At 44.4% G+C, this 14,011-nt stretch overlaps 1 protein-coding gene across 1 annotated transcript in view; it reads left to right on the top strand.

Moving 5' to 3' along the window:
- The window catches only part of LRFN2 (leucine rich repeat and fibronectin type III domain containing 2), a 172,840-nt gene that overhangs the window by 127,450 nt on the left and 31,379 nt on the right, over window positions 1–14,011 (top strand). The gene's annotated exons all lie outside the window — the stretch shown is intronic.

Below are 14,011 nucleotides of genomic sequence, written 5' to 3'. Positions count from 1 at the left end.
TGTCTGCTATGTGACCTTGGACAAGTCACTTCACTTCTCTGGGCCTCAGTTATCTCATCTTTGAGGGGGATTAAGACTGTGAGCCCAACGTAGGACATGGACTGTGCCCAACCTGGTCAACTTATATCTACCCCAGTGTTTAGTACAGTGCCTGGCACCTAGTAAAAGCTTAACAAATAGCATTAAAAAAATCCCCCAAGGTTGTTTTGCTCTGGGAAGAGAACTGCAGATTAAGAGCTGAAGTCTGCTGGTGATGATGATGATGATTATTCTTGTTTATCTCTTACTACCTGTCAAGCATCGTCTCTTATTAGGCTTGTACTAAAGTGAAGTAAAGTAAACAGTGTACTAAACCTTGGAGCAGATTGATATGAGATAAAAAGTCTGGACACAGTCCCTGTCCCTCATGGGGCTCACATTCTAAGTAGGTGTAGGATTTAATGCCCATTTTACAAATGAGGAAACTGAGGAACAATAAAGTTGTGACTATGTCTCACAATATTTGTTAAGTTCTTAATATGTGCCAGGCACTGTACTAATCTCTGGGGTAGTTATAAGGTAATTGGGTTGGTGACAGTCCCTGCCCCTCACAGAGCTCATGGTCTTAAATCCCCGTTTTACAGATGAGGTAACTGAGGCACAAATAAGCCAAGTGACTTGCCCAAGGACACACATCAGACTTCTGAGAGCCATTTCCCACCAGCTTTTCTCTCCACCTCTGCCTTGGTGACGGAGCAGCGGTTGCCGAGAGGAATTGTTAACTGGCCAGTCCCGGCTTGGCCCGCTTACGACCCATCAGGGAGGATGCCCTCTGGGCCCTGCTGCTGTTTGAGGTCCAGCCGAGCAGACTGAGTCCTTTGCACCTAAAATCACGGAAGCAATTGATTTTCTTTTCCCCTGAAAGTGAATAAACAAGCTGCACTCCCACACAAGCACACATACACACACACACACTCACTCACACACACATACACACAGAGAGCCACTTTCAAAATAAGCCCACCCACTGTCATTCTTTCACAAATACCCTGTCTCATTTTTGTTCCTTAGCAAGCTCCGGCATACCTGTGCACAAACATCCAGGCTAGTGTGCATGCACACACACACACACACACACACACACACACACGCACATACACATATGCATTTTATCAGATTCTCACTCTCACATTTACCCGAACATTTCCTCCAAATCACAGATTTGAGCCCTTTTACCCAACCGAAGAACATTTCTCCCTACATGCCACACGTGCACATTTATTCTTGTACATATAAACATGCACTTTCACTACAGTGTATACACAGGGATGTACATATGAGCATCCTAATCCCATACACATCAGGCTTCTCTTTCCAGGACACACACACAGTTGTCCTTCCTACACACACATGCACATGCACACACACACACACACGCGTGCGCAAACGTTGTCCCACTCAAGGCACCCTTATTTTGACTCTCCCTGATCCAACCCATGGGTTCTGAGAACACTCAATCATCTTGCCCCCTCCTACCTTACCTTGATGATCACCTGCTACAACCCAGCCTGCAGACTTCACTCCCTTAAAGATAATCTACTTTCTATACCTTGATTTCAACTATTCTCCTGCCAACCTCTTGCCCACATCCTCTCTCTGGTCTGGAATTCCCTCCCCCTTTCTAGCTGACAAGCCACCACTCTCCCTACCTTCAAAAATCACATCTCCTCCAATAGGCCTTCCCTGGCTAAGCCCTCCTTTCCTCTTCTCCTCCTTTCTACATCACCCTGTCTTGCTCCCTTTAATCATCCCCCCAACCAGGCCCACAGCACTTATGTACATATTTGTAATTTATTTATTTATATTAATATCGGTCTCCCCCTCTAGACTGTGAACTTGTTGTGGGTAGGGAATGTGTCTGTTCATTCATTTGTATTTATTGAGCACTTACTGTGTGCAGAGCACCATACTAAGTGCTTGGGAGAGTGCACTACAACAATAAACAGATACATTCCCTGCCCACAACGATCTTACAGTTAGAGAGGGGGAGATGGACATTAATATAAATAAATCAATTACAGATATGTACATAAGTGCAGTGGAGCTGGGAAGGGAGGAAAAACCAAGGGAGCAAATCAGAGCAACTCAGAAGGAAGTGGGAGAAGAGGAAAGAGGAGCTTAGTAAGGGACGGCCTCCTGGAGGGGATGTACCTTCAATAAGAGTTTGAAGGAAGGGAAAGTAACTGTCTGTCTGATTTGAGGACAGAGGGGCATTCCAGGCCAGGGACCGGACCTGGGCTCTGGGTCAGCAGCGAGATAGGTGAGACTAGAAGGTCAGTACTAGAAGAACAAAGTGAGCAGGCTGAGTTTTAGAAGTAGAGTAGCGAGGTAGGAGGGGGCAAGGTGATGGAGGCCTTTAAAGCCAATGGTGAGGAGTTTTTGTTTTGTTATATTGTACTCTCCCCAGTGCTTAGTACAGTGCTCTGCACACAGTAAGCACTCAGTAAATACGACTGACTGACTGATTTCTGTCATCTATGTAGTTTGGTTTGTACCCCTTAAGCCCTTGATATTCACTCCAACCCCATGGCACTTATGTACATATCCTTAAACTTTGCCATTTCATTCTTTCATTCATTCGATCGTATTTATTGAGTGCTTACTTTGTGCAGAGCACTGGCCTAAGCATTTGGAAAGTACAATTCAACAACAGAGACAATCCCTACTCAACAATGGGCTCACAGTTTAGGAGGGGGGAAACAGACAACAAAACAAGCAAACAGTCATCAATAGCATTAACATAAATATAATTATAGATATATACACATAATAAAATAAACAGAATAATAAATATTTACATATATACACAGGTGTTGTTGGGGGGTAGAGCAGAGGGAGGGAGTTGGGGCAATGGGGAGGGGAGGAGGAGCAGAGGCAAAGGGGGGCTTAGTCTGGGAAGGCCTCCTGGAGGAGGTCATTTCCCCCAATTGTAATTTATTTTACCATCCATCTCCTCTAGACTGTAATCTCCATGTGGGCTGGGATGAAATTCTCCAATGCCCTGCTATGGGACAAGGAAGATTCAGATGCTGGTGGTATCAAATATTTCTTTCTGCATCAGATATTTAAGAGACATCTATAAGACTGTGTTGAAAAGGCAATTGAGACTTTTTCCTCTTGGCTGGGTCATCACAACACTATGTTAGGAAATATTTGGACAGTGTTAAGAGCCATTGGAAAACGTTTAGTACGTATTATTCTTTTTATTTTGTTAATGATGTGCATATAGCTTTAATTCTATTTGTTCTGACGATTTTGACACCTGTCTACATGTTTTGTTTTGTTGTCTGTCTTCCCCTTCTAGGCTGTGAGCCCGTTGTTGGGTAGGAACCATTTCTATATGTTGCCGACTTGTACTTCCCATGCATTTAGTACAGTGCTCTGCACACAGTAAGCGCTCAATAAATACAATTGAATGAATGAATGAATCGATCTACCCACTTATTGTACTTGTACTCATGGCATAGTGAATAAATCACAGGCCTGTTAGTCAAAAGGTCAAGGGTTCTAATTCTGGCTCTGTCACTTGTCTGCTGTGTGACCATGGGCAAGTCACTTTAATAATAATAATAATAATAATAATAATAATAATAATAGCATTTATTAAGCACTTACTATGTGTGAAGCACTGTTCTAAGCACTGGGGCGGGCTACAAGGTGATCAGGTTGTCCTAAGTGGGGCTCACAGTCTTAATCCCCATTTTACAGATGAGGTAACTGAGGTCCAGCGACGTTAAGTGACTTGCCCAAAGTCGCACAGCTGACTTTACTTCTCTGTGCCTCAATTATCTCATCTGTAAAATGGAGATTGAAACTGTGAGCCCCACATGGGACATGGATGGTGTCCAACCCAATTTGCTTATATCCACCCCAACACTTAGTACAGTGCCTGGTACAAAGTAAGCATTTAGCAAATAGCATAATTATTATTATTATTAAAATTATTACAACCTCAAGCACTTAGTACAGTGTTCTGGCCTAGTAAGCACTCAGTAAATACCATTGATTGATTGACTGAATATTGATCCCCTACACAGAGGTCACCTACTCCTCATCCCAAACGGTTAGGAATGGAGGTGGATGGCTTGGGCTTTGATTTTTTGCAGAGGTCACACGTACAATAAGAGGGGAAGAGGGAGAATGAGTGAGATTGTCTAGCTGAGATGCTGTGAGTTTTGGATGGAGTCCTTTTTGAGATTGCTGTAAGGAAGGGTTGATGTGGTTTTAGCTGGGGAAATGCCCATGCCAATCACATGCCAGTGTCATGTCATCGCTTCAGAGTAGGACTGAAAGGCTGGCAGACTGGAGAAGGGACCAGAGCGAGGGGTCACTGATTGGCGTGACATCTACCCCCAATGCTGGCATCACCCGGCTTTTATTCATGGGTGAGCTGGCATCTTTATTATTATTATCGTGGTATTTGTTTAGCGTTTACTGTGTGCCAAGCACTGTAGATACAAATTAATCAGGTTGGACACAGTCCCTGACCCACATGGGTCTCACGTTCTTAATCCCCCTTTTACAGATGAGGGAACTGAGGCACAGAGAAGTGAAGTTACTTGCCTAAGGTCACACAGAAGACATGATGCAGAGCCGGGATTAGAACCAGGAACTTCTGACACTCAGGCTCATGTTCTATCCACTAGGTCACTCTGTTTCCCCATGGTTGTGGTGTAGGGTGATCTTTCCAGTCGCTAGGATTGCTTGTGGACCAGATCTGAGTAGCTGATTTCCTCCCAGATAGTAAGGTTCCAGAGAAAAGGAATCTGTGAGTCATTTGGCTGCATAATTACAGTAATAACTGTGGCATGTTTTAAGTGTTTACTAGCTGTCAAACACTGGGATAGATGCGATGGAATTGGATCAGACACAGTCTCTCACCCACATTGGAATCAAGAGTCTAAAGGAGAGGGAGAACAGGTATTTAATCTCCATTTTACAGATGAGGAAACTGAGGCACAGAAAGGTTAAATGATTTGTCCAAGGTCACACAGCGGGAAAGCAGCAATGTGGAATTAAAATCCAGATGCTGTGACTCCCAGGGCTGGGCTCTTTCCACTAAACCACGTTGTTTCCTTCATGGCAGGGAGAGAGATCCGAGCTGGAATTGTAGATTTGGGAATTATCTGAATAGAGTGGTAGTTGAAGCCATGGGAGTGAAAGAGTTCTCCAAGGGAATGGGTGTAGATGGAGAATAGAAGGGGCTCCGGAACTGAACCTTGAGGGACCCCCACAGTTAAGGGGAGGGAGGCAGAGGAGGAGCCCATGGAAAGAGATGGAGAATGAGTGGCCAGAGAGATAGGAGGAAAACCAAGAGAGGACAGTGTCAGTGAAGCCTAGGTTGAATAATGTTTCCCGGAGAAGGGGTGGTCCACAGTGTCGAAGGCAGCTGAGAAGCGGATGAGGATTAAGATGGAGAATTAAGATTAGGATAGGAAATTCTCTGATTTCCCAGAGATTTACCACATTTACCTCAGATTTACCTCAGCATCTAATGGTCCTCGGGGCTGCGAAGTTTTTTTCTTAAATATCAGTCCTCAAGCTACAGCACCAAGCAGAATGAGAAGCAGTGTGGCCTACTGGAAAGAGGACAGCTAGAAGGCTTGGGTTCTAATACCACCTCGACCATTTGCTCCTTGTGGGCAGGGATTACATCTACCAACTGTGTTGTATTGAACTTTCCCAAGTCCTTAGTAACATGCTCTGCACACAGTAAGTGCTTAATAAGTACATTGAGTGATTGGTGCCTACTGGATGATCTTGGGTAAATCACTTAGCTTCCCTGGGCCTCAATTTCCTTAACTGTAAAATGGGGATTCAATACCTATTCCACCTATTCTCTCTTCCTCTTAGGTTGTGGGATAGTGACTGTGTCTGATGCTATTGTCTTGTAGAGAAGTAGCATGGTGTAGTGGATAGAACATAGACCTAGGAATCAGAAGGTCATGTGTTCTAATCCTCACTCAGCCACTTCTCTGCTGTGTGACCTTGGGAAGTCACTTCATTTCTCTTGGACCCAGTTACCACATCTGTAAAATGGGGATTGAGTCTCTGAGCCCCACGTGGGACAGGGACTGTGTCCAATGCTATTTATTGGTACCCACCCCAGAGCTTAGTACGGTGCCTGCCACTTAGTAAGCACTCAACAAAAACCACAGTTATTATTATTACCCCAGGACATTATCACAATTATCATTATGATAAGCTTCTGGCCAGTCTATCATGAATATTCCCAACAGACATGGAATGCAGTTGGCCACTTTCCTTCCTCTAATGATCCTCCAGAGGCTGCCAGACTTATTAAATCCTCCCACACACAAAAGTCTCTTCTTTCCTTGGATAATGGCCTTAGTCCCTGTAACCCTTCTTCACGGGTCCTGTTTCTCAAACCTTTAATCATTCTAATTGCTCTCCTCTCACCTCTGGCCAAGTTCTCTGGTCCCCCTGGAGTTGGAAACCCAGAATAGGCCCCAGGACTCATGTAAGGTTGACAGCCACACACAGCCGAGTAGAAGGATTTCAGTCTGGCTTTTGAATGTCAAACCCTGTTACTCTATTCCACTTTGTCAGGGGGCTTTTGAGGGGAGGTTGGGGGAGTGGAGCCTGCTTTAAATAACAGTGCTACATTCTGATTCATTCCGTGCGGGGTCTGTAATCGGAAAAGGCAGCTGGGCTCTGCTTTAGTAAAGGAGTCTAGTGGAAAGGGCTGGGAGTCAGAGGACAGAACATAGTAAGCACTTAACAAATACCATAAAACAAACAAAGAAGTAAAGTAGCCCAGCACTGGCTTATCCCAATAGCTGGTTCCTGCGCATAAGTTTCCCAGGCTGGACAAATCCCTAACCATCTCACAGGGCAGAAGGGCCTACTTCAACTAGGCAGAGTGGTTACTTTATGCAGTAATAATGATAATAATAACTGTGTTATTTGTAAAGCACTTTACTATGTGTCAAGCACTGTACTAAGCTCTGGAGTAGATACGAGATCATCAGGGCCCACATGGCCCTCAAAGTCTAGGTAGGGGGGAGAACAAGTATTGAATATATATTTTGCAGATGAGGGAACTGAGGCACAGAGAAGTGAAGTGACTTGGCCCAAGTGATGCAGCAGACAAGTGGTGGAGCCAGGATTAGAACCCAGGTTCTCCAATTCCCAGGCCTGCGCTCTTTCCATGAGGCCGCACTGCTTTTCAGTAGGTCACAGTAAATGTAGTTAAGGGGGAGATGCTAAGTGAGTATCAAACTGACAAGATCCCTGGAGAATTCTGAGAAGTGAGAAGCCACATCCCAAGAGTTGGAGTTTTATGAAACAAACTAGAATTCCTAGCACTGGGCCCTTGCCTCCCACTCTTATTAATTCCCATTTTTCCACCTCTAAGCACTCTAGAGAGCCAATATCTCTCCCCCAAGCAGAGGGAAACATCTCACTTGATTTCTAGTAGAGAATTTTGGATGTTGCTTTCTCTAGTTGCTGAGGTCTCATTCAAGGGAGAATCGGCAGTGTGGGATACCACAGATTCATTCAAGCATATTATTGAATACTTACTGTGTGCAAAGCACTGTACTATGTGCTTACACAGATATCGCAATAGCCATCTGCTCAGCGATTCCCATGCTACAACCGTGTCAAACTCCATGCTACTACTATGTGGAACTGCCTAGAAGGTATGGGTTTGGGAGGAAGAGGTCTGTAGACAAACAGGAGTGTGGCCTAGTGGCAAGAGCCTGGGTTTGGGAGTTGGAAGGACCTGAGTTTTAATCTTGGCTCAGCCATTTGTCTGCTGAGTAACCTTGGGCAAGTCACCTCACTTCTCTCGGCCTCAGTTACCTCACTTATAAAATGTGGGACAGGGAAACCTGATTAGTTCATATCTACCCTAGTACTTTGCCTGGCACACAATAGGCATTTAACAAATATCACTTGTAAAATTGAATTTGCTAAAGCGAACTTTGTTGACTGTTGGATATTCAGACTTTTTTTTCAGTTTTCATAGCATGAAAGCCACCTCATTGTTATGATTACTAAAATCTCCATTCTTCAATCTATCAGTGGTATTAATTATTTACTGTGTGCAGAACACTGTACTAACCATTTGGGAGAGTAGAATACAACAGAATTGGTAGACATGGTCCCTGCCCTTAATGAGTTTGAGGTCTAGAGCCCTTGTAATAATACTAATAATTGTGGTATTTGCAAAGCTGTGTTAAGCATTAGGATAGATAAAGGATAATCAGATAAGGCACAGTCTCTGCCTTACACAAAGCTGCAGTCTGAGTGGGAAGGAGACAGATATTTAATTCCCGTTTTACAAATGAAGCAGAGACTTAGAAAATAACTGTGGCATTTGTTAAGCACATACTGTGTGCTGAGCACAGTGGAAGACATATATAAGGAGATCAGACACAGTCCCCATCCCACACGGGGCTTAGATTATAAGGAGAAGGGAGAACAGGTTACTGAATCCCCATTTTGTTAATGAGGGAATAGAGACAGAGAAATTATGTGACATGGCCAAGGTCACACAGCAAGTCCGTGGCAGAGCCGGGGTTGGAACCCTGGTTGTCTGATATGTGGGGATCACTATGTGACCTCTCAGGGTGGCACCAGAAGAGTTTCCAGTGCTCTACCAGCCTCGGCTACAGGAGGGAGAGTCAAACAGAGGCCTACCCATTCCATTCCTAGCTTGGCAAGTGGAAGGCAATCTGCTACAAGTCAAAACTCACCCATCCTGGGCAGCAGTGGCATGGGAGAGAGTCGAGGGCAGGAACTCAAGTCTACTGCATGGAAGGAGGCCATGGTAAACCACTTCTGTATTTTTACCAAGAAAATTCTATGGATGCACTAGGAGAATGATTGTAGATGGACAGTGGGGCGTTCTGGGAGAGGTGTGTCCATGGGTCGAAGACAACTCAAAAGCATAGGACAAGACAAGTGAACTTAATGTGACTTTGAAGGTGGGGAGAGTGGGGGTCTGGTGTAAATGGAGGGGAAGGGCATTGTAGGCCAGGGGGAGGACTTGGGAAAGGGGTCGGTGGTAAGATAGACTGTAAGTGCCCCCTCTAGACTGTGGGCTCTTTGTGAGCAGGAAGTGTGTCTGTTGTTGTATTGTAATAATAATAATAATGATAGCATTTATTAAGCGCTTACTATGTGCAAAGCACTGTTCTAAGCACTGGGGTGGTTACAAGGTGATCAGGTTGTCCCATGGGGGGTTCACAGTCTTAATCCCCATTTTACAGATGAGGTAATTGAGGCCCAAAGAAATTAAGTGACTTGCCCAAAGTCACACAGCTGGCAATTGGCAGAGTCAGGATTTGTACCCATGGCCTCTGACTCCAAAGCCTGTGCTCTTTCCACTGAGCCATGCTGCTTCTCATTGTATACTGCACATTCTATATTGTATATTGCTTTTCAGAGTATATTGTACTCTCCCAAGTGCTTAGTACAGTACTTTGCACACAGTAAGAGCTCAATAAATATGATTGAATGAATGAATGAGATCAGGTCACATTGAGCAGGCTGGCACTAGAGTCGATCAGTCTGTCAATCGTATTGATTGAGTGCTTATTGTGTGCAGAGCACTGTACTAGATGTTTGGGAGAGTACAACATAACACTATAACACACACATTCTCTGCCTACATTGAGCCAGAGGAGTGGGGTGTGTGGGCTGGGCTGTAGTAGCACCAATTTCACTTTTATATGATGATGATGGTATTTATTAAGCGCTTACTATATGCCAGGCACTGTACTAAGCACTAAAGTAGATACAAGGTCTTTTAGACTGTGAGCCCACTGTTGCGTAGGGACTGTCTCTATATGTTGCCAATTTGTACTTCCCAAGCGCTTAGTACAGTGCTCTGCACATAGTAAGCGCTCAATAAATACTATTGATTGATTGATTGATTGATTGATACAAGGAAATCAAGTTGGACACAGCCCCTGTCCCATGTGGAGCTCACAGTCTCAATCCCCATTTTACAAATGAGGTAATTGAGGCAAAGAGAAGTGAAATGACTTCCCATCCTCCCCGCCTTACCTCCTTCCCCTCCCCACAGCACCTGTATATATATATATATATATATATATATATATATATATACACATATATCTATATATATGTTTGTACATATTTATTACTCTATTTATTTTATTTGTACATATTTATTCTATTTATTTTATTTTGTTAATATGTTTTGTTTTGTTCTCTGTCTCCCCCTTCTAGACTGCGAGCCCGCTGTTGGGTAGGGACCGTCTCTATATGTTGCCAACTTGTATTTCCCAAGTGCTTAGTACAGTGCTCTGCACACACTAAGCACTCAATAAATGTGATTGATTGAATGAATGAATGACTTGTCCACGGTCAGACGGCAGACAAGTGGCAGAGTCAGGATTAGAGTGTGAATGCGGTTACATATTCAGAGGCATCCTGTGCATTCAGAGGTGCTGCTGGTGGTTCTTCCTTTTGGGGTGTGGGGCTAGTTGACTGGAAAGTCCAGTTGCTGACCCTCAGTCCCTGCCACTGCATGTCTACAATAGTTTAGTGACCACAGCAGAGTCAGACTTTCCTTGGTTCTGTTTTTTGTTTTGTTTTGTTTTTTTAACTACTTTTGTTCCTTACTTTCTAAGTGCCAGGCACTGGGGTAAATACAAGATAATCAAGTTGGACACAGTCCCAGGGCCCAGGGTCTCAACCCCCATTTTACAGAGGAGGGAACTGAGGCACAGTTAAGTGATTTACCCCAGGTCACAGAGCAGACAAATGGTGGATCCAGAATTAGAACCCAGTTCCTTCTGACTCCCGGGCCTGTACTCTGGTCACTAAGCCGTACTGCTTTTCTGCTTCCTCTCTTCTTCTCTTCCCACTTTTTCATTTCTCCAGACAAAATAATGATTATAATGATAGCAATATTTGTTAAGCATTTACCATGTGCCAAATACTGTAGTAAATTCTGGGGCAGATTCAAGACAAGCAAGTCAGATGCAAACCCTGTTCCACATGGGGCTCACTGTCTTAGTAGGAGGGAGTTAATGCAAAATCCTGCAGAGCGATGAAAGTGTCGTGCTTAGTTTTAGTAATTATGCATTCTATCTTTCCCACTCACCCCCTTAAAATCATCTTTTAAACTGTTCTATGCTTTCATTTTATATGTTAGAGTTGTGTATTGCATTAAGATTTGCAAATACTATTTTAATTAAGATTCAATAGTCAGTTGTCTTTCAGTAATCTTCTGCACCGATTATTTCAAACATATTTACCCAGCTTTATTATGTCACAGATTTGCATTCATTAGGCTCTTTCTAATCCTCCACCAAGTAATATTTTTTTTCCTTGGTTTAGTTAGCATCATTTACAAGGACAAAACTGTTCTAAATGATGCATGTCATCAGGCAGAACTAAGAATTTACTTCTTCTATACCTAACCCTCTTCCTTCTCTGCAGGCTGCTCTCAAACATGAGCCAAAGAGGAGTCCTGTAGCTACTAGAGGAAAGAGTCAACCAGGCAGGCTGTGTAAGCTTACTAATAATAATTATGTGGTTTATGACTCTCTATGAGCCAAGCACTGTACTAAGCACTAGGGTAGATATAAGATCATTAGATCTCCCACATGAGGCTCAGGTTCTAAGTAGGAGGGAGCACAGGTCTTTATTTGCCATTTTACAGATGCAGTAACTGAGGCACAGACGTGTTATGTGACTTGACAAGAGTCTCACAGCAGCCAAATGATGGGGCCGGAATTGGAACCCAAGTCCTCTGGCTCCCAAGCCTGGGCACTATCCTCCAGGCCATATTGCTTTCCATGCCACGCCAGCCTGCTGTGATCCTGAGGCTGGAATCCAAGGTTTGGCCCCACATGCGATAGATGCTAAATACTCAGTACATTGATCTGCGCACAGTAAATGCTAAATATCATTGATTTGATTGACATATACCACCCTGAAGTATACAGGGTGGAGCCTGGTAACATCAACAATATGGTGACTTTTGGACCCCATCCCAGCTCATGTGTTGGGCCTCTGAGGATTTTTTTTAATGGCATTTGTTAAGTGCTTACTATATGCCAGGCAGTGTACTAAGCCCTGGGGTAGATACAAGCTAATCAGGTTGGACGCAGCCCAGGTCCCACATGAAGCTCGCAGTCTTAATCCCCATTTTACAGATGAGAGAGAAGTGAAGTGAAATGACTAGAGAAGCACCATGGCCCAGAGAGCGGGCCTGGGAGTTGGAAGGTCATGGGTTCTAATCCTGGCTCTGCCGCTTGTCTGCTGTGTGACCTTGGGCAAGTCACATAACTCTCTGTGCCTTGGCTCCCTCATCTATAAATTAAGACTGTGAGCTCTTTGTGGAACAGGGACTGTGTCCAACCCGATTATCTTGTATCTACCTCAGCGCTTAGTATAGTGCCTGGCACATGGTAAACACTAAACAAATATCATCGTTATTATTATTATTACTTGCCCAAGTCACCCAGCAGACAAAAGGCAGAGCTGGAATTGGAACCCAGGTTCTTCTGACTCCCAAGCTGGTGTTCTTTCCACTAGGCCACGCTACTTCTCCGAATCATCCAAGGCTCCACCTCGAGCTGGTTAGTTAGTGGTGCTTGAAGCCGAGTCTTCACGTTTCTTCCCAAAGCGGTAGCTCTGTTCTTTCCTGGGCCTCAGAGACCTCAACCTAAGCAAGAAAACCTCCCTACCCCTCTGCATTGCCACTGTCACCATTACTGTCTACTGAGTACCTAATTTGTGCAGAGTCCACTAGGAGCTTGGGAATTTATGATTAACCAACAGTATTTATTGAGCACTTACTCTGTGCAGAGCACTGCAGTAAGTGCTTGGGAGAGGATGCTAGAAATAGTGGATATGATCCTTTCCCTCAAGGAGGTTGTAATACACAGTATGCAGAACACTGTACTAAGCACTTGAGAGTGGGCCCTGGCAGTGAGTTCGTTGTGGGCAGGGAATGCGTCTACCAACTCTGTTATATTGCACTCTTCCAAGTACAGTGCTCTGCACACAGTAAGCACTCAGTAAATACGATTAATGGATTGAGTTAGTATACACGATGCCTGCCATCTAGGCGCTTACAATCGACTGTGTGCAGAGCACTGTACTAAGCACTTGGGAGAGTAGAATAAAATGGAGTTGGAAAACGCCATCTCTGCTCTCAAGGAGCTGACAATCTGCTGTGTGCAGAGCACCATATTAAGTTCTTGGGAGAGGACGCTGGCGTTAGGAGAGATAATCCCTGCCTTCAAGGACTTTACAGTCTAGCAGGTAAGGTAGGCTCTACATAAATGACCCCCGTGACACATCAAGGAGAGAGAAGCAGTGTGGCCTAGTGGAATGAGCGCAGGCCTGGGTGTCAGAGGATCTGGGTTCTAATCCTTCCCTGCCGTGTGACTTTGGGTGAGTCACTTCACTTCTCTGGGCCTCAGTTCCCTCATCTGCAAAATGGAGATTCATTCATTCATTTCAGTCACATTTATTAAGTGCTTACTGTGTGCACCATTCTAAGCTCTTCGGAGAGTAGAATATAATAAACAGACACATTCCCTGCCCACAACGAGCTTATAATGTGAGGCCCGTTTGGAACCTGACAGTCTTGCATTTACCCCAGCGCTTAGTACAGCATTTGGCACCTAGTAAGCACTGAGCAAATGCCACGATTATTACCCTGTAGTCCTGAACTATCACAGGCTTTGTTCATTCATTGAGCCTGCTTCTGAAGCGTGGCTCAGTGGAAAGAGCATGGGCTTTGAAGTCAGAGGTCATGGGTTCGAATTCCAGCTCTGCCAATTGTCAGCTGGGTAACTTTGGGTGAGTCACTTAACTTCTCTGTGCCTCAGTTACCTCATCTGTAAAATGGGGATGAAGACTGTGAGCCCTCCGTGGAATAACCTGATCACCTTGTAACCTCCGCAGCACTTAGAACAGTGCTTTGCACATAGTAAGTGCTTGACAAATGCCATCA

Source organism: Tachyglossus aculeatus, chromosome 19 (assembly GCF_015852505.1).
Source record: "Tachyglossus aculeatus isolate mTacAcu1 chromosome 19, mTacAcu1.pri, whole genome shotgun sequence".
In the NCBI taxonomy this organism is placed as follows: Eukaryota; Metazoa; Chordata; class Mammalia; order Monotremata; family Tachyglossidae; genus Tachyglossus; species Tachyglossus aculeatus.
This window is presented reverse-complemented; position numbering and strand designations above follow the sequence as displayed.